General features: G+C 40.0%; 1 pseudogene; it reads right to left on the bottom strand.

The window, feature by feature from the left end:
- LOC119913811 overlaps nt 1–20,875 on the bottom strand; it is a 24,722-nt pseudogene extending 3,847 nt beyond the window's left edge.
- Nucleotides 20,876–22,410: the final 1,535 nt, after the last annotated feature.

The following is a 22,410-nucleotide window of genomic DNA, read 5'->3' as shown; positions in this document are numbered from 1 at the left end:
ATATATATATATATATATATATATATATATATATATATATATATGTACTCATTGAAGTGCAAAGCGTTTTGATGAATACTTGCAACCTTTGGACAACTCACCCTGCCTGTCACTGTGCCCTGGACCCGTCACAATAAAGTCAAAACTGTTAGGAGTGCCATGGCCATTGTCAATACCAAAACTATTCCTGTTTGTGCAGCAGGTTGTCATCACTGTCCGAATCGTTCTATTTTTTGCCATGCTCTCAAGAAAGACACCCAGGCAAGTTAGTTTGACAAGGACAATGTACATTTAAAATATTATGGAACTGGCCAGTAAAACCTGAACATAAAGGCTTTTGAAGGAGCAATTATTTATCAAATTGAGTGAAAAGCTCACTTAAATATTACCTGAAGGCTCTGATGTTAGCTGATCACTGCAGAAACCCTGTAAGAAGTCACAGGGATATGATTGAAAACTTTTGACATGAAACGTTAGAGATTTCTGTTAACATTGTAGTTGTTGGGCCATAAGATGGCAAGCACATCTGTTCTGAAAACTGCTCAGAAACCCCCTTATTGTGAATATACATAACGAAAGTACCGCATCCTGACTGCCCCAGGTCCCTCGTGTGTGGCTGTAGAATTTCATGACACTGTGATTATTATAGAGGTCACAACAGGTTATTTTATACACAGAGAATAATAAGTTACAGAAATTGGTCTTACAATGAAATGGCTCCTATGGGGACTAACGTCATCACACATGAATAAAGCTTACTGAATAACGTTACAGTTTGCCAGTCACACCAAATTTATGCAATTTTAAGACATCATACATTACATGAGGAAAAACTCCATGGGATTAGCATAAAGGTAAGCATGTCTTTAATAAGGGGAGACTTGCAGGTACCCACAGAACCTATTTTAATTCAGATATCTTGAGGTCAGAAGTCACGGGGCCCCTTTGAAAATGGCCATGAAACTTTCTCCCTTGCCAAAATGTTATACTAACTTTGGAGTGTTATTAAACTCACTTCCTGACTAGCTAGCATGACTTGGTTGGTAACGTTAGCACTGGATATATTGTCTTACGTTAATACAATATCTTATCGACCCAAAAAACGTCAGTTACAGGCTCGTTAAAATGGCAATGTCGGCGGTCGTGGGTGTTAGTAAATTACACAGCAGTTTACAATTGGTTTACAAAAAAGCTAGTACTAAGTTAATTCATAAACATAACTTAACTTTTCTTACCTCAGTTCAGCTAGCAGTGAGTTTGTTGTCGTAGCAACGGTCTGTGGGTCTGTCCAAAAGATGCTCCGTGAGTCGTCTTCTTCGTCTGTTTTTGGTGGGAGTACATATACCTAGCGTACCAGTGTCTGTATAACAGGATCTACTTTACATTTATGCAGATAGGCCTACTGTGTTTGAGAGAGACGGTGATTTTGTGCACAAAGTTTAGCTTGTGCATTATTTTGAACATTAATTATTTCCTATTTGTTTAAAGAGTTGCTAGATACGTAGAAATCTAATTTAATTCAACTTACCTTTAGTACACCAAACACTAATTCTAGCTTTCTCTTTCCTTCTCAATAATGATAATGCTGCCAATGAATTAGACATTCTTTGTTTAATTAAAAATGTTCACATGTTGATTTCCTGCACCTGTCTTCCACGTCCACAGACATCCAAACACTTACCTAGCTAGACATTCAAATTTTGAACTGCATGCCTACGTCTAAGAAGGGTCGTAATCTGACGTCCAAATATTGAACCATTTCACCATTTCACGTCGGATGTGACATGTTCTCCTGTGGTCTGCTCTAGTGTTCCTGGAGACCCTGCTCTGCTTTTGTGCTGCTCTGATTACGGAGAATGCCTTGTTGTAGATTCACCATCGCGGATTCACTTCCCTGTCAGCCACCCTCTTCCCTGCCTTGCCTGCTCTCACTTTTACTTCCCACCCCCAAGCCACACCTGAGGCACAATTCCCCCAGCATCAAGCCCGACTTACCATATCCTATGTTCAATAAACTGTGATAAAACCTTCCTAAACAGTGTTCTTGTCTGCATCTGGGTTCTGAGACACAAAATCCCTGACAAAAACACGTTATGGAAAATATAACACTATTTTATTAAGTAAATCTTTCAGCTTATGTCATTTACAACAAGTCATATTTCTCATCGGCAGCCTTGTTAAGTGAGTGGACTGTTTGTAGCCTAAATAAATGTTTAAACACAAGCAGAATACATTTGGTTTACTCTCTACGCCACTTCCCAAGCAAAGGTTGTGATCTATCAAAAACAAACTTGACGGGAAAATGTGTGTCCTGTAAGTATTTTTTTCCATAACATGTTTTTACAAGCAGCGCATCACATCCACACGCTGGCGCACACTGGTGTTTGGCTCGATAAGGTAACAAACATAATAATACACAATGAGAATAGGGTAAACTATGCACTCGTATTTGCTCGACTAACTCACTGAAAATGGCATCAATTTAAATGGAATTTGTCCTCCTGTTCACCTTATTAATGAGAATAAATTGCACTGCATGCAAGTATTAATTTATATGATTCCAGATTAAACTGTAGAAAATATTTGAGGCGTTCTTTTACGAAACGGATTTCTCCATTTGTGTTTATTATCCTCAATCATGGTTCTTTTGGTGCGCCACATATTATCTTAAATTATGTTTTTTTATCAAATGGGTGTTTGATTATTCATCCATCCATCCATTATCAACCACCTATCCTGCGTACAGGGTTGCGGTGTGTTTGATTATTCAGAAAGGCTTTAAGTACTACTCAGAGGTAATATTTAAATTTATTTTACACAATAGCGGGCCTATTCATTTCATCCTTCTGGCATGTGAGTCGCCATTTCTCATTTCTCCTCTTTATGTATGCACGCGTAGTTCAGAGTTTACTTATGGGACGCACATTTTCCCGCCAGGTTTGTTTTTTATAGATCACAACCTTTGCTTGAGAAGTGGCGTATGCACGTTTCCAGCCCTGTTTTGTACTTACGCACCGTTAATAAATGAGAACCCAGGTCTGTAGAAAGACCACATGGTAACTAAATGTAATGGTGGTTCTCTGAAATAAGGGCCAGTGGAGGTCAGCAGGTGACTGCCGACGTGATGCGGTAAGCGCTTCGACTCAATCCCGTTTCTGGTGCTTGTGTGTTGGTAACGTCTTTTGCTGCTGTCGTTAAATACCAGTTAAATTTGTATGATGTGTACAGGAGACAGCACATGTGAGAAGTATTACAACCTAAGTGATGAGCAGTTAATATGTCAATCGTTGTTTTTCTGTACCCTGATTGGAAAGTATCCCGTTGATAACCAATCCAAGTTCATTCCCAAGTAATCGGGTGGGACTTAACGGTAGCTGACTCAGATCCCAGACATCGGACAACGATAGAGACGTGTTCACGCAGTGGATGTAAACAGTAGACATCGTAGGAGAGCAATTTGTTCCTAACCTGTGGTTGATGACCAGTTATCCTGAGTGTTGGACTTTTGTGATCTACAAGAGGAGGACACTGTGGCTGAAAAAAGGGGAAAGTTACTGTGGACCACGACGGAAGACTGTTTTCCCCTTCTGGTGTGATATGATAGACTGCTGTCTTTTCCTGAGCTGCGTTTCTTCGTTTGCGAGTTTCTGCTGTGTGCTGTCAGAGACCATCGTCCCATTCCCTCACAATCTCGTTCCCCTGCTCATACTCAGAGGTTGTGAGTAATAATAACTTTACAACTTTACACATGCACGTTTTATAGCAGTAGTTTATTTGAGGATTTTCAGTCAGGAATTAGAGTTCATCATAGCACAGATACAGCACTGGTGAAAATTACTAATGACCTCCTTATTGCATTAGACAAAGGACTTGTCTCTGTGCTGGTTTTATTAGATCTTAGTGCTGCATTTGATACCATTGACCATCAGATTCTATTACAGAGACTGGAATATTTCATTGGCTGGTTTAAGTCTTATTTATCAGATCGATTTCAGTTTGTGCATGTTAACAATGAATCCTCCATGCACGCCAAAGTTAGTCATGGAGTTCCTCAAGGATCTGTGCTTGGACCAATCCTCTTCACTTTATATATGCTTCCTTTAGGCAATATTATCAGGAAACATTCCATAAGCTTTCATTGTTATGGAGACGACACTCAGTTATATCTATCGATCAAGCCAGAAGAAACTCATCTGTTACCTAAAATTCAAATGTGCCTTCAGGGTGTTAAAACCTGGATGACCTGTAATTTTCTAATGTTAAACATGGATAAAACTGAAGTTATTGTTCTGGGGCCCAAGCACCTCCGTGACGCATTATCTAAAGATACAGATTGCCTTGATGGCATCGCCTTACCTCCAGCACCACTGTGAGGAATCTTGGAGTTATCTTTGATCAGGACATGTCGTTTAAGTCTCACATTAAGCAAATTTCTAGGACCGCCTTTTTTCACCTACGTAATATTGCTAAAAATCTGGAACATCCTGTTTAAAAATGATGCAGAAAAACTAGTCAATGCATTTGTTACTTCTAGGCTGGATTACTGCAATTCCTTATTATCAGGCTGCTCGAAAAAGTCCATTAAGACTCTTCAGCTGATCCAGAATGCTGCAGCACGTGTTCTGACAGGAACCAGGAAAAAAAATCATATTTCTCCTGTCTTAGCTTCTCTGCATTGGCTTCCAGTAAAATCCAGAATAGAATTTAAAATCCCTTCTCCTTACCTACAAAGCTCTTAATGGTCAGGAACCATCTTATCTTAAAGAGCTCATAGTACCTTACTACCCCACCAGAGCACTGCGCTGCCAGAATGCAGGGTTACTTGTGGTTCCTAGAGTCTCCAAAAGTAGACTAGGAGCCAGAGCGTTCAGCTATCAAGCTCCTCTCCTGTGGAACCAGGTTCAGGAGGCAAGAGGCAGGAGGCCCCCCTACACCCCCAACCGGTCGAGGCAGATTGCCGCCCACCCTAAACCATGGTTTGTGTCGCCTAGTGCTTGCTCTTGGTGGGAATTGTTGGGTTTCTGTAAATATCATCACAGAGTGCGGACTAGACCTGGTCTTTTATAAGAAGCGCTCTGAGATAGATAGATAGATAGATTGGACAGTGATTTGCAGGCTTCAGTCAGACTGATCTCAGAGGTGTGACAAATATGAACTGATCAATAGTTGAGTGTTGAAATGATCTGATCTCAAACACTTTGAGATCAGATTTAATGGTATGACAGTTTGATAAATGAGGACATCTTGCTGTCAGCTGGAATTCAGCTTTATTTCCTGGAGACATGAACACAACAACAGTCGTCTTCACATCAACTCAAACACACGATCACAACAAGCTCTCTGCTTTGATACTGACTGTGTTTAGTACAATACTGCTGAAACCAGCATAGATTGACTCCAACCCTCTACTGACCTCAGAGTCTTCAGTCTACAGTGTGGACTTTCTACAAGATCAGACAGCAGCTTCACTCCTGAATCCTGCAGCTCATTTCCTCTCAGGTCCAGCTCTCTCAGTTGGGAGGGGTTGGACTTCAGAGATGAGACCAGAGAAGCACAGCTGATCTCTGACAAACTGCAGCGAATCAATCTGAATAAAGAATAAATGATGTAACTTTAGAAGACAATGTTCCTGCTTGAAATCATTCAGTGTTTAATAATCTGTTCAGAGCTGAAGAAGGTTTAGAATGTAGAAGTTTAGAAAATGGAAACTCCAAACACCTGAACGCAACAGGATGCAGGTTCAAAATGTAAAATCGAAAAAGTAAAAAGAGCTCTCATTAATATTAATGACAATGTGCGGCTACTTCAGTAAAGACGTAGTAACTTCACCTCTTAAACTCTGCAGCTCCAACAGTGGCTATCTATACAAACTCATGTTGTGCAGCCAAACACAAAGAAAAACCCACAGAAGCTGATTTAAGATTCCATTCAAGATACCAAAGTTTGAACTTTGGGGAAATGTGAACAAAAGACATCTACAATATTTCTTTTAGGAATAGTGGAGTCATCAAATCAAAGCTTCTTCACTTTAAACTATTCAGTCAGTATAAGCATCATATAGCTTCGTAACAATGTTGGAAAACAATTATTGAATATAATTGTTATCGTCTGATAGTTGAAATTGAGATCATTTATTTATTCATTGTATTTATGTTTTTTTTATAATTTATTTGAAAATCATGAGTTTAAGAGGTTCAGAGTGAATTATCCAGTAGAGATTTTTCTTGTTATATTAAGGTTTTAAATGTGGAGCTCAACATTCCTCTGCCACAGTCAATGGACTAAACCACTGAAGAAGAAAATAGCCTTTAGCATTAAGATACTCAGTGTATATCAGCCTTATGTCTAAACTTTAGTGTCACCACAACTTTCATATCATATTAATCTAAGCACAGAAGGAAAAACTGGTGTCTTCTGACCTCAGAGTCTCCAGTCTACAGTGTGGACTCTCTAGAAAACCACACAGCAGCTTCACTCCCGAATCCTGCAGGTAGTTTTCACTCAGCTCCAGCTCTCGCAGATGGGAGGGGTTGGATTTCAATGCCGAGGCCAGAGAAGCACAGCTGATCTCTGACAAACTGCAGGTACTCAATCTGAATAAAGAATAAATTAATAAATTAATTTCATTTATTTATTCAAAAGGAACAGCGTACAGTAATACATAAATGTTACCACAATGCACAGTACCAGATTATAGCTTCAAGCTAATTCGCCTCTGCTGTCATGGTTAATAACAACAATAATAATTAAATGTGCTAAGGGTAACTAGTTCATTAGAATGCCATCAAGATCAAAACATCACCAAAGAGCATCCCAGTCATATGGGACGTCCACAAAAGCATCCCAACACAATGCTCAGTCCCAGCAAAAATCAACAACACAAAATTCCGTAAACACACAAAGTTACACAGAAAAGGACACAAGCAACCTGTTCTCACTCCCAAGTCGTCACATATGGACGCATGGTCAAGAGCCATAGCCGTCAGTTTGTGACGCACTGAGGATCCCTTTCCCGTCACAGTTCTACATAGTGGGGGAAGCCCTGTAGCATCATTTTTTAACGGTAAAGGTAGGTATCTGATATTTAAGACAAAAGGCTGAGTAAGGAGGTGGTTGGGGTGTAGGAAGGGTCAGAACTACAACTTTGAACTAGGAGACCAGAGGTTAGTTGCTAACTGAGCCGCAGAGCCCTAAACGTCAATAAATGACGCAAAATGGCTACCCAGGTCATTGAAAGGCGACGCCAAAGGGCCTTGACCAAACGTCAATATGTGTTGACACAAGACAAACAATGAGAACTACTCACAATGAAACATCACAAACTCCAAGCCAGTCAATTAAATAAAAAGCAGGTCAAAAAACTCAGAATGAGCGATTGCAGATCTGTGTAGCTTTTAACTGCTGTTTCAATTTTGCTTTAAAAATACTGATGGAGTTGATGCTCCTCACATCGTCAGGCAGGGTGTTTCACTGGTTTGTGTCTTTTACAGAAAAAGCAGACTGGCCAAATACAGCACGACGGAATGGTATGACACAGTCTCAAATAGAGGAGATTCTGGAGGGCCTCTTTGATTTTGCTGAGCGAGTAAACACAAAGCACATAGTGGAGGAGGAGCCAAGCCATTTAAAGTTTTGTATACTGAACACAAATTGACAAATAATATAAAATTGTCACAACTGAGCAAATTATATTTCTGAAGAATTCTGCAATGATGACAGTGATTTGGTTTTTTGTTCAAAATTTTGAGAATTCTTTTATACAAAGATTATATACAAAGAGTTTTAATAGTTGTTTCGCCAGCGTACCCCCAACAGGTAATGCAGTAAGACATGTATGAAAGGATCATGCCATACATAAATATCCTAGTTGCATCAAATGACAGACTGCTTCTAATACAGTATGTCTAAATTTAACTAAATTGTACTTGATGGTTTTAACCATATTTTTAACATGTTTCTTAAAATTCAAATTTGGATCCAAGTTCATAGCAAGATATTTCAAACCAGTGACTATGTCAATCCTTTCACCATTAACAAAAATGTCAGTGGGAGTAGGTTTTGCCAAGGAATTAGAAAAAAAAAAACATACCTTTTGTCATCTTTACATTTAGACTAAGACATGATTGATCAAGCCACTGTGAGATCATTTTCAATGCACTTGTTAACTTGGCTGCTGACAGTTCAGCTGGTTTTGCATGTATACAACAGTGTCATCTGCATACATTTGCAGGTCTACATCCTGGCACTGTTCGGCAAGGTCATTAATATATAAACTGAGCAATAACTGACCAAGCACTGACCCTTGTGGAACACCCATTGTGCACTTCATGTAAGTGGACAGTGCATCTCTTATGGAGATTAAAATCCATTCGAGTGTAGCACAACATTACTATGTCCTAATCAATGAGCTTTTCCCTAAAATGAGTAGAGGGACTTTGTCATTGTGTTATTGTGGATCCTCATAATGTCAGCCTTCTACAGACATCATCCAAATGTCAGCACAACATTCATACACCTATTCATGTCAATACAGATCAATAACATGCTGCTGATCTCAGGCCAGTCTGAAACTAGAGGAGAAAAACTATATTGATCCTTTAAACAGCTGCATTTGGAGATATGCTTTGATTTCTGTGTGCGTGTGTGTATGTGTGTGTGTGTGTGTGTGTGTGTTCTGAAGGATCAATATCAATGATCAGACATTATTTGTGAAAACACAGAAAGCAAAGAAATATTTTTACTTCAAAAAGTAAACTTGATCAGTTTAAAACAAATATTAGTTCAGAGGATCTTCTATATTCAGATGTGACCATTTACCAAAAATTAGAAACATTAATTTAATTTAACAACTAACAGACATTTTCTACAGTTTCTTAGAACAAGATGAACAAAAGGACATTTACAACTTTACTGATGGAAGTTATGTATGAACAGAAATTAGATTCAATTGTTAATTAAACATATAAAATCTAAAAAAGTAAGAAAGAGCCAGTGAACTGACCTCAGTGTCTCCAGTCTGCAGTGTGGACTCTCCAGAAAACCACACAGCAGCTTCACTCCTGAATCCTGCAGCTCGTTGACACTCAGGTCCAGCTCTCTGAGATGGGAGGGGTTGGACTTCAATGCCGAGGCCAGAGAAGCACAGCTGATCTCTGACAAACTGCAGGAACTTAATCTGAATAAAGAATAAATGATGGAGATAAAAAATCTATTTCTAATCCAATCAGATGTGTTCAAGTTTTAAATGTGGAGCTCAACATTACTATGTCCTAATCAATGAGCTTTTCCCTAAAATGAGTAGAGGGACTTTGTCATTGTGTTATTGTGGATCATCATAATGTCAGTCTTCTACAGACATCATCCAAATGTCAGCACAACATTCATACACCTATTCATGTCAACACAGATCAATAACATGCTGCTGATCTCAGGCCAGTCTGGAATTAATGATCAAATCATACATGTTGTTACTTTTGTTACTTTCATTTTCTTCCGTTTCTTTTAAGTCAGAACAATATGGTGTCATTTTATGAAAAATACTAAGACAGATGTTTTCTATAGAATTTCCAAAATGGCCAATATGAAATGAATTAGACTTTAAGTACATACAAAATTCCCAGAGTTCTGTAACACCTGTTCCAGCACTTCTGATGCTCATTTCAAAGCACAGATTTAGACTCTTTATCACCTCTGTCATCTCCATCAACACACAGCTGACTGGCTGTGAGCTTCGTCCTCAGTCGTCTTTAGAACTGGATCAATTGTGCACTGAGCAAAGTGAGAGGCTCGTTCTCTTCATCTTAAAATTAACCGAGTACCCTCCTGTACAAATATAATGTATTATTTATGCTCATGTCATCCAGGTCATAGTTATCCCACGAAGGTTAAAGTCAAGGGCAACTGGACTTGGTGGAAGATACTGGAAGACGTTTCGTCCCTCATCCAAGAACACACCAAGACAGATGCTGGTACACCCCAAAGACCGCACACCCAAACACAAGAAAAGCAGTCTAGTGTATGCGGTCCAATGCAGTGAGGAATGCACAGACCTGTATATTGGGGAGACTAAACAACCACTACACAAACGCATGGCTCAACACAGAAGGGCCAACTCCTCAGGTCAAGTCTCTGCAGTCTACTTACATCTGAAGGACACTCGTTTGAGGACCACCAGGTGCACATTTTAGACAGAGAAGATGGATGGTTTGAAAGAGGTGTCAAGGAAGCACCTACACCAGGGTTGAGAAGCCGTCATTGAACAGGGGAGGGGGTCTACGCCACCACTTATCCCCCACTTACAATGCTGTCCTTTAATCACTTCCCAGGAAACTCAACAAACGTAACCTATTGGCCTCAGGTGAAGATACCAACGATGGTCGTTCAGTCTTGGCCACCAGTAGTCCTAACGACTGTAACGACTGTCGTCACAGCAACAAGGAACACTAACGAACCAGCGGTATCGATGACCCGGGCCAACGACCCCACTGAGGTTAAATAGCTGAGTTTCCCTGCCAGTCAGTCAGAACTGAAGAAGTCCTTTGGATGAGGGACGAAACATCTTCCAGTATCTTCAACCAAGTCCAGTTGCCCTTGACTTTAACCTTCGTTGGATATTCATGCTCATGTTTACTGGTTGAGTCAGAATACAAAGGGCCGGATTTACTAACACTCCGAATAAAGAGTACTAAATTGCGTGTGCATTCTAAAATGTTTCACATGTAGTTGTAGTACCTGTTATGGGTGATTAACTGAACTATTGCGTAGAGGACAACAGGTGCAAACACAATGGAGAGCAGTATTTAAAGGAGGGTTTTACGTGTTTCAATACTTTCCGCCATGGAGAGTCGGGAGGGAAAGCAGCCACTGCGTAAAAATACCTGCCCATCCTGCCTGAGATTGCCTGAGATGTACTTGGGACAACACAACTGAAAAACTGCTTTGGGAAACCCCAGCAGAAACAGATACAGTATGCTGGAATGACCCAGACGGGAGGACAGGGTGCGAACTATGGGGGAGCCAGGTGGAATAAGACATAAGCTTCCCTAAAAACATTATTTATGAAATTTTGAGGGTCTTTAAAATATTGACAGTATGCTTTTTGTCATTAATTTCCATATTTATGTATCATCATGTATCATGAGTTAAATCTGCTGCTTCATCGAGCCAGAGGAAACGATCACTGACCGTCCGCAGCGTGCCTGGTCACTCCGCGATCTCCTGTCCCCTCTGACTGGATGCATTTTACAGATGATCCATGAACTACTGGGGGCTCTCCGCAGCGCCACGTACCTTTCTAAATTCTTCCTTCGCATGGAGAAAAGAAGTCAGGTCGAAACACAATTGGCATGAATGTTAATACAACAGTATTGAGAAAGCTTCAAGGAAGATACAAAAAACAATTCAATTCATATTGTTCATCGAATAAATAAAATAATATAATTTAATTTCTATATATTGGATATAGAATAATATTATATATATATTTTTAATTTCTCTACGTCTTGTTTCAATAGGGCTGTGTCTCCTCAAAATGATAACAGCAGCCATCTCTGTGCAACGGTTTGCACCTTCCTTTCAAACTTATCAATACAGATGCTGTTGCACTCACATGAAATTGTGTTTTGACTTGTTAGATCCCATTGTATGTTGTAAATAAATGTATTTGCATGTTACCCTCACATTACTTTTCACAATAAAATTGAAACGCCCCATATTGCATATTCATTAAGGCAAAAGCAGTAAGGAACAACAGGTGCTATCTTGCACTTTTGAAAGAAATCATTCTCTGTGCACACCGTTAGTAGATCAGCTTACGTGTTAATTTGCAGATGAAATCTGTTATGTCAGAAAATTGATTCCTCTTACATTTAATCTTTTATTATTACTATTATTATAATTACTATTATTGTTTATTTCTTATATATGTATGTATTGTGTTTATTTATCCTTAATCGTTAACTCTTATTATACTCATTATATTAGTTTGTACACATATGTAGGGTTTAGGTCAGAGCTATGAAATTGTTTTGGTGTTTTCCCCCTCTTGTTGTTCGTCTCCTCTCCTTGAATGTTCATTCAAGGCCAGGAGAGGATCTCTGTTCCCCAAAACATAGAAACCTGGGGTGCTTCTCAAGTCTCTTATTTGTCCGTTCCTCGCTCCTCACTCCTTGCTTGAACTGGAAGTTGTTCCGCTCCACCATCTTGCAGGCCGTCCCAAAGCTCTTATTTGCGAGGAGCAAGGAACGAGGAGCGATCTCTGAGGAGCTATGAGCAAGGATACACCAGTGCATCCTTTGCAGACATCTTTTACTGACCGACACGCCCCCTTATTGGGTAGCCGTTATATTGATTGGACTCTGAAGTTGATCGACTGCTCTGAAACATCACAACAGATTGCATAACATTAAACTCAAGTGCATCATTGAAAAGTGTGGGGCTATATTTGATTTGTTTTATGATTCACTGTCTAGTTCATTGTAGGTCTGAAGAACAAAAGCTTTCTTCATTTAGGCCTATTAGAAAGATTTTATTTAATTATTCATGTGCAGGTGTTTGTTAAAAAGGTAACAGCGACAGAGAGAAACATGCTGCTCTGCACTGATAACTGGGACTTTATTAGTATTAGAACAGTGCACATGTGTGCAGACACAAACTCCATCAAAAGTCTCTACAGCTGTTGGAGCCAAGCTGATCCAGCTGCGATCAGCTGCCGCCGTCATCAGAAGCGGACGTCACTTTACGTGACGCTTCAGAGGAAAGGACGTCTCATGTCTCTAAAAACATATTTCCTCGTTCCTTCTCTGCTCGCTTGGAAAAGACACAAGTGAGGGAAATGTGGATGCAATTAAGAGACTTGAGAAGCACCCCTAGACTGTGTAAATGATTTTGTATCCCTTTGCTCGGGGCCAGACGCCCGAAGCTGCCCTAGGCAGCAGGTGTCTGGACCAGCTGTATATGTGTTGTAGTACTCTGATTATTCTCTTTTATTAATAAATTCTTCAAAGACAACTTTTTGTTGTTCCTCAATTATTTGGTCAATCTCTCACCAAGGTTGCACATGTTTTTACTCACGCAAATGTTTAGTAAATCTGGCCCAAAGTGACATAATTTCCTGACAGGAAGCATCATCACATGTTAAAGTGTTTTTTCTATACAGGATCCCTGAATAATTACTAAGGATTTAATATGCTCATTACAATCCAAAAGAAACAGATCCTAATTGGCTTAAAAGGACTAGTTTGCATCCATAATTTACTTTATCAACCTCAGCTCTATGGTCATTCATTTCTTTAACACCCAGACTCTGAAAACAGAAATATAAAGTTAATTATCGGGATATAGCCTACAGTATGTGTACAGGACAGAGCTGTACACCAGTTTAATCTAAGCTTGTACCTGATGTTTTCAACCCTTGACTAGTAGGTTAGTTAGTAATGACAGAGCTGATAATTAATATTACTTTGTTACTAATTTAGCTAACATTGCATAAATAAATAAATATTTTTGCGCCTTTCACAGGACCCAAAGATGCTTTACACATAGTTACATTGACAGAACAACAAAAAGTATTTCACGATTTAATGCCTTGTTAAAGAGCTAGGTCTTTAGTAGATTTTTGAAAGTGTCCAGACAGGGAACATTTCGGATCTCTGGGGATGAGTTCCAGAAGGTGGGGGCTGTGACGCTGAAGGCTCTGTCCCCTAAAGTCCAGGGACAGAGAGCAAGCCCTTGTACAGGGGAGATGTTAGCTAGCGCTAACAGCCTTCACTTTCGCCGCAGTTGTGGAAACTACAGACATTTATCAACGAACAAACTGTGACCAACGCTGCACATTTACTACCAGACACAAACTTAGTGCTAATATATTTCTCCGCTAACTTTCGCCGTCATGTTCTATTGCTCTCTCTCTCTCATTCACTTGGCCTCACAAACAGGATATGCAGGGAGCTGGCAAGCGTTGAGTGTCACCATGCTCGCAGTGCGAGTTAAAATCATTACTTGCGCTATGATATTAATGATTGTCACATTTTAGTAGGGCGGTTATTCATTCCGCAGCGGTGGTGTGCCGAATACAGGGGAACACAGGTCTCTCTGTTGTGTGTGCTCCACACACGCTGAGTTCCGCATTTTGCATTCTGTCAACATTACATTATCAATTAACATTAAATAATAGATTTTTTGACATTTGTTAATCGATTCATAATCTTCCACGTTCGCATCGCGATGCATCTAACAATCGATTATTTCTCCCACCCCTCCATGACAGACAGGTACAAAGTGAACAAAACAGAACCTGCAAATGAACAATGAAATAAACAAGGCTTAACAGAGAACACAAGACAAGGAACAAAACTCCAATACAGAAAACATGGACCAAGAACATGTAACAAGAACTGAAGGAAATTTAAAACTTCTGTTATGGATTTAAATTTGGTTGATATTCCCTAGCAAAATGCATGAACTGACCTGAGAGTTTCCAGTCTACTGCGTGGACTCTCCAGTCCAGCAGACAGCAGTTTCACTCCTGAATCCTGCAGGTAGTTTTCACTAAGGTCCAGCTCTCTCAGATGGGAGGGGTTAGACTTCAGAGTTGAGGCCACGACTTCACAGTGAGTCTCTGAGAGTCCACAGTGAGAAAATCTGTGATGACACAATACAAAACTTAAAATATTAAATAATGTCACACTTTATTATAAAACTAGATTCTGTGGATGTTGCATCACAAAGCACAATAATATGAGCGGCTGCAGCTCATCTGGTAAGCTGATGACATATTACTGCTTTAGACAAAAGTGTCTGCCAACTGACTGTAAAGTGAACTTGTGTCATATTATGATTAATAGAGTGCTGTGATTTGTGTTTGTTAAAGTTTATTTTAACGTGCTGTTCACTGAGCTGTAAAATCACTGCAGGTTGGAACTGCACTATTTACCTCAGTCATGTTCTTGTGTGTGTTTTGTGCATCTTTGATGCATCATATTATGGCACTCCATCTGCTTTCATCTGCCATTAAATTACTTTAATGACTCATATTACATTGATAGTATAATTGCTACTAAAGACTGTATTAACATTTTATGGGTAATAGATTTTCTCAAGTGGAGTTCAGCTGTTTAATGGCATCATTTCTTCTCTGAGCTCGATGATGATAAAATCCCTCCACTGAACTGAACCTGCTGAGCTCTCCTTCACTGGCAGAATGAACCTGGAGGCCGTCCCAGCAGCTGACTGTGTAATGAGTTGTCTGAGGAAACCAGCTGCTAAATACACAAAGACTGTGGCTGCAAATTCAATGAAAACCATAGTGGAAATGTGAGCTGCTGAAAAATATAATAGCAATAACTGCATGATCACAGATACGACATGTCTGTGTGTCTGCATAGAAGAACAAGAAACAGACACAGTATAGGAACAGAGTGCAGACACTGGATCACAGTAAAAATAAAAAGGCTGCTGTGATAAAATGACGACTGTCAAAACATTTTCAGCACAAACTCTTAATCCTCAAGTTTTCCTGCTGGATTTGTATCAAGTCTCCATCACCCAAAGAAAGATAGAAGATGATAGAAGATACTTGTGTCACTAACTTGATGGATTAAAACACAAACATGATGTTTGTAGACAGCTGTAGTTTAACACATGTAGAATTATTCATTTTACAATAAGCAGCTTTAATACTAGTTTAGGAAACTTTTCTAGTGTGGAGGTTTTATATTCGAGGGCACGTAACCAGACCAGTAACATTTTGGTTGAAATGTAGATATATATATCAAATGAAAGCTCTTGATGAGCTCATATTGCCAAAAAGGAAGGAATTTGTAATCAATTTGGATTTATTAATTAAAAACCAAAAGGCTTAACACTGAACATACTGTTGGGCCTCACAGTCTGGGAGAACAAAGAATGGGCCTTGTGACATCCTACAGGCATGACCCCGGCCTGCTGAATTCCCAAAAGCCTGAATTGGAGTTATTTCAACAAACAACTGTAAAACGGGCGCCAAAGTCCGTTTTACACCTCAGTGCGAAATAGTGACCTACAAGCAGAGCCACTATTGGCTGCGCTTGTAATCTTGCAGGTCATCCCAGTAACGCAGCTGGTATAAGTAGACCTGAGCACAGCCAGAATATTTTCTTTCCACAACTTCCACAAGCAGGGATAGGAGACACAATTTTCTCAGCGCTGAACATTCTTTGTTGTTACGTGTTTTCCGTGCTACGCTGTGTTTGTTTCCAGTACCACCCGCTGGGCCGCGACTGCTTTGTTCCTATTACTGTGTGAAGACGTATCAGTATTTTTATCAAGCCAAGAAACACGGTTGCTGAATGCAAGTTCACTACCATCCCTCTCATTGATAAAGTGGTAGCAATGAAATCACATGGTTTGAACCGCCATCTTGACTCCAAAATCAGCTGGCCTCAAGTCCATTGTTGTATGTTGTTGTATATTTTGTTTTATTGGCTTTATTTCGTTTAGCATAGAATAGATAATAGTGATTTACTTGCTAAAGTTGTTGATCAATGCTTGAAATGAATAAATCCTATTATAATTTTAAGAAGTCGTTGCCTGTGATTTTTTTGTGTATAATGTTGTAGTAAGAGATGGTTGCCACGGCCAGTGTACGGATTCACCCTTCTCTGTTTGCCATCTATAGGTGGACAAAACTTCCTTTAGACTAATCATATTTGGCTCATATTTCCATATTTCCCCTGATTCCAGGGTGGTGCCCATATTTATTAATTATAATTAATAATTTTGAATATTAATAGTTTTATTAATATTTCTAGAATATCTTTGATATTCAGCTAATAACAAAACCTGACCATATGTTGAAAACACCCAACAATACTAAGCCAGTTGGTGACAAAATGGCCCTTGAAAAATGTACTGTGGGTAAAGCATAGCACAAGAGTCAAAATGGTTGACACCACATGTAAGCGAGGAAGGTCAACCATGAGAAGAGGAATGTTTTTAACTTCTGTATTAAGTACTAATCATAGGGGTGTGACAAGACGAGACAAGATTCGAGATTGGGTCCACAAGATCGAGACGAGATTTTAACACTATTTTTAAGAAGTCTTTAATGCTGAATAATATGAACATTTTGAGTATTAACCATTTTATTTCTTGCATTCTGATGATTTTTTTCTGCACCAGTTTATGGTGATTTTCTTTTAATGTAAAGAGAAATACATAATTCAGGTGGCACGTGACATTCTGTGTTGCTTTTCAGATTCAAAATCTATAGCTGTAACAGAATTTAATGCAGCGGAGCTCTCAGGCATTCTATGTTGCTTTCAGATCTGTTTCTCCTGTAGATCAACTTTTCTCATGTGATATCATCACATGTGTCTTTGTTTGGGGAAGTAACTTCTTTAAATGTGACACCTTTTCACCTCAATGATAAAGTATTTAATTTTTATTCAGTTAAAAACTCTAGGACTTTAGTAGCTCCTGTGCTGCAAGATGAGGGAGAAAATGAAAATCCAGAATTCAACATCAGTGAATATACACTGCTCAAAAAATTAAGGGTACAATGAAATCAGATCTCAATGAACAAAATATTTGAATGTTCAAAATCTTTACTGTACATTGGATAATTCATCGAGAACAAATAATAACATCAATGGTAACAAAAATAACCAACCGATTGAAGGTTGGATTCAAAATCACACCGAAAATCAAAGTTAAAAGAATTGGAATCACAGGCTGATCCAACCTGCGTGACTTTCATCACAGCAACTCATAATGTGACTTAGTAGTGTGTTTGGCCCCCAGATGCCTATGCACTCCTGGCAACGTTTGGGCATGCACCTAATGAGACAGTGTTGGTGTCCTGGGGTATCTCCTCCCAGACCTGGAACAGGGCATCAGTGAGCTCTAAGACAGTCTGTGGCATTACTTAGCGGCGTCAGATGCATGATACATAACGTCCCAGAGGTTCTCAATTTAATTCAGATTATTGAACTGCAACAAAACCGGTGACATTGGTTCAGATTGCTTATGCTCCTTAAGTGGATGGATTGATGTCCCTTCAGTTTAATTGACTTGAGGTTATACTGTGAGGATTTAACACAAGTCTCATGGATCAATCTCAACAATAACAAAAACACTGCTGATGGCTCTCTAGGTCTGTTATAGCTAGGATTTCCAAACTTTGCAAATTTGATACAATACAGTAACATTACTGTTATAACACAAAAATATAATGCTCATCTCAACACCGCAGGGAAGTGACTTTAAAATGGACACTCGACAGACACTGACCCAGGATCCAGCTGTGTCTTCTTACTCAGTTTCACCAATGTTGGCAGTAGCAGGACAATTATCTTTCCTCCGAGTGCTCATTCTTAACCAGGTTCGGCTTAGGGACCATGAATAAATTACTGTTATTTTCAAAATCTTCTTGCTGACTTGCCCAAATTAGTGAAAATTATGATTAAAAAAAATTTACTTACATTGTTGTCATATAGCACATCTACTTAGTTATTTTACATAAATATTAAATTAAAAATAAAAACAGAAAATAATTTAATATTAATTTTAAATCCATATTTAAGTAGAAATATGAGCATTTGCTTTCATTAGCTACCATGACTTGTGACCTACTGACTACAAACCAAAGCCAAGTTATAGTGCTTTATAAATATACACACATATGTCTCCATTATCATTCAGTTAATGGTATATGCTCTCATATTTTTTTATTATCACAAAGGCATCTGGAAAGGTTTTAAATAGCACATTTGACAAAATTGTTCAGTGGATGGGGTTACTATTTTAGTAAAACTAATCACATTCAATTAACTAATTGATGTAAGGACATTAATGTAATGCTTTGTTCATATTATCAGATACGTCCATGTTGTATATTAATTATTTTTTCTGAATAAATGTTAATATATTGTTCAATACTTTCATCCATGTATCTACATTTTTTTTTAATTATACATGATTGAAATAAGTGTTTTGGTTCTCCTGTAATGTTGGTGAAATATAACTTACTCCTGTCTGGTTCTCACTCTAATACTGATGCTTCAGCTTTACAGTGTTGATAATCACATCTGGACTTACAGAGCCTTTCTGCAGTTCCTCACAGCTGGAATCAGTCTCTGTCGTCCCTCCTCTGATGTGTTGTACTTCTTCAGGTCCAACTCATCCAGAACCTCCTCTGACATCTGCAGCATGTAGGCCAGAGCTGAGCAGTGGATCTCAGAGAGTTTCTTCTCTGATCTGTTCTTTGACTTCAGGAACTCTTGGATCTCCTGATGTACTGAGTGGTCGTTCATCTCCGTCAGACAGTGGAAGATGTTGATGCTTCTGTCAGGAGAGATCTCATCATAGTTCATCTCCTTCAGGTTGTTGATGGCTCTCTGGATGATTCCTGGACTGTTGTCTGTCTGACCCAGCAGGCCTCCTAAGAGTCTCTGGTTGGACTCCAGAGAGAGGCCATGAAGGAAGCGGACAAACAGGTCCAGGTGGCCATTTTTACTGTCGAGGGATTTCTGCATGGCTCTCCTCAGGAAGACATCAGGGGTTGAGTAATGATCCCTGACATCATTATCATCATCAGTATCTTGCAGGAAGTCACCCACAGACAAGTCACTGATTGTGTATGTCCAGTCTTTCCCCAGGAAGTCCTTCAGTCCCTCTGTGTTGCTGCTGGTGTGACAGTGGAACATGTAGACTGCAGCCAGAAACTCCTGAACGCTCAGATGAACAAAGCAGTAGACTGTTTTCTGGAAGATCACACTCTCTCTTTTGAAGATCTCTGTACAAACTCCTGAGTACACCGAGGCCTCTGTGACATCAAGACCACACTGCTCCAGGTCTTCTTGGTAGAACATGATGTTTCCTTTCTCCAGCTGTTCAAACGCCAGCCTCCCCAGCTTCAGAAGAACCTTCCTGTCAGCCTCCGTCAGCTCCTGTGGACTCGTCTCATGTCCCTCATCGTACTTCTGCTTCTTCCTCTTTATCTGAACCAGCAGGAAGTGTGAGTACAGGTCAGTCAGGGTCTTGGGCAGCTCTCCTCTCTGCTCTGTAGTCAACATGTGCTCCAGAACTGTAGCAGTGATCCAGCAGAAGACTGGGATTAGACACATGATGTGGAGGCTCCTGGAGGTCTTGACGTGTGAGATGATTCTGCTGGACAGCTCTTCATCACTGACTCTCCTCCTGAAGTACTCCTCCTTCTGGGCGTCAGTGAAGCCTCGTACTTCCGTTACCCTGTCGACACACGAAGGAGGGATCTGATTGGCCGCCGCAGGTCGAGAAGTTATCCAGACGAGAGCCGAGGGAAGCAGATTCCCCTCGATGAGGTTTGTCAGCAGCAGGTTGACTGATGACTTCTGTGTGACATCAGAACAACCTCACTGTTGTGGAAATCCAATGAAAGTCTGCTTTCATCCAGGCCGTCAAAGATGAACAACAGTTTCCAGACAGCGAGCTTCTCTGCTGGGACCTTCTGTAATGTTGGATGGAAAACATGGAGCAGCGTGAGAAGACTGTACTGCTCATCTTTGATCAAGTTCAGCTCCCTGAACGAGAGCAGAACCAGCAGACCGACATCTTGGTTTTCCGAGCCCTCTGCCCAGTCCAGAGTGAACTTCTGCACTGAGAAGGTTTTTCCAACGCCAGCGACGCCGTTGGTCAGAACCACTCTGATGGCTCTCTGTTGGCCAGGTAAGGCTTTAAAGATGTCCTGGCACCTGATTGGAGTGTCATGGAGGGTCTTCTTCTTGGAAGCTGTCTCAAGCTGCCTCACCTCATGCTGGGTATTAACCTCTTCACTCTGTCCCTCTGTGATGTAGAGCTCAGTGTAGATCCTGTTGAGGAGGGTTCCACTTCCTGTTTCATCACTTCCTTCAGTCACACGTTCACATCTCCTCCTCAGACTGATCTTATGTTCATCTAAAACCTCCTGCAGACCACCTCTCACTAAAGAAGAGAAACAATGTGAGATAAAACAAAGAATATGTGCTGATTATTTTCATTACTAATATAAAAACCATCAATATCAGAATATCTGAAGAAGCAGACAGATGTCCAGTCTTACTTTGTACAGAGCTGCTCTGACTGGCTGTCTGCAGTCCAGCTCTGGTTCTGGATCTGTCTCCACACTGGGGACAGGAGGAGTCTCCTGATGAAGCAGACTGGTCCCAGTATGAGGTGATGCACCGTCTGCAGAACCAGTGTCCACAGCTGGTAGAGACTGGATCCTTCAGGACGTCCTGACACAAAGCACAGCAGGACGGCTGCTCCTCCACAGGAACAGGACTCCTCTTCCTCTCTCTGTGAAGACATTTCTTTAGAACTCAAATGATTTGTTGCTTGTTGTTGAAAAATCTCCAGATGTGTCCGACACTGTGTAGAAGCTCAGATGGTCACAGAGTAAAAGTGTCGTTACTTTTCTGTTTGAATTCAGCTTTCAGTCAGTAATGAAGATGATTGTTCCTTTTATTTCAGCTCTCCTGCTTTCAGAAACACTAATTAACTGCTTTTCCTGTCTGACTGTCTGATTAAACATTTAGTGATCTGCCTGCAGTTTGTTATTAACACAAACTCAACACTTCCTGCAGCTCCTTCACAGTAAAAGCCTCCATTACAGAGAGCTGATTATGTCCTTCACTGTTTTACAGTCACTCTGGGCAGCTTAGCTTGAGTTAGTTAGCTTTGAACTGAGCTTAGAAGTGGTCTAAACACACAGCATGTAACAGCGGTGTCACAGGTTCAAGTCCACAAATAGCCTTGTTTAGGAACAATATATGGTGGAGAGAATCTGAGCTCAAAGCTCCACTTACTAATGATTCAAAGCAAAGTGTTCATCAAGGTGAGCGAAGCTGAACTACAAATGCTTTTTCACCACATGTTGCACAATTATGATCTGAAGTGATTCAAGATGCATTTGGTGGATCAAAACAGCTGATCTGAGGAAGAGCCAAACAGCTCAGTGTTTAGAGGACAAATAGGAGAAGATATATTACACATTTGAAGCAGATTCTTTCAGATTCTGAATCCTTCTAAATCTTTACAGTGACGTCAACATGAGGGCTAAAATATATGAAGATGTTCTTGAAGTGTAAATTCTGAAATGGAGGTTCTCAGGTGTTTTGCTCCAGAAATCAAATCAGATCCATCTTAGTTTGAAACAGTATCTGCACTAATAGTTCTGCATCAGGAATATAAATCTGTTAGCAGAACATTTGTCTTCATCCTCAATGCATCATCTTCCATCAGGTCAGTTTACAGTAAAAACAGTCTCTTACTTTGTGTCTGAGGGTCCAGGTTCATTACTGAAGGCTGGAGGATTAAGACCTTTGGACAAGTCACTCTTCATAGACAGACTGCTGGATCCTGCAGACTCTGCTCTCTGTCTGTTGGACTGAACTCTGCAAACAGCATGTTTTTATT

Source organism: Micropterus salmoides, unplaced genomic scaffold (assembly GCF_014851395.1).
Source record: "Micropterus salmoides isolate LMB-PRFRI ecotype aquatic unplaced genomic scaffold, ASM1485139v1 Ms_hic_scaffold_1, whole genome shotgun sequence".
NCBI lineage: Eukaryota > Metazoa > Chordata > Actinopteri > Centrarchiformes > Centrarchidae > Micropterus > Micropterus salmoides.
Note: the sequence above shows the minus strand (reverse complement) of the source record. Positions and strands in the feature narration are given on the sequence as shown.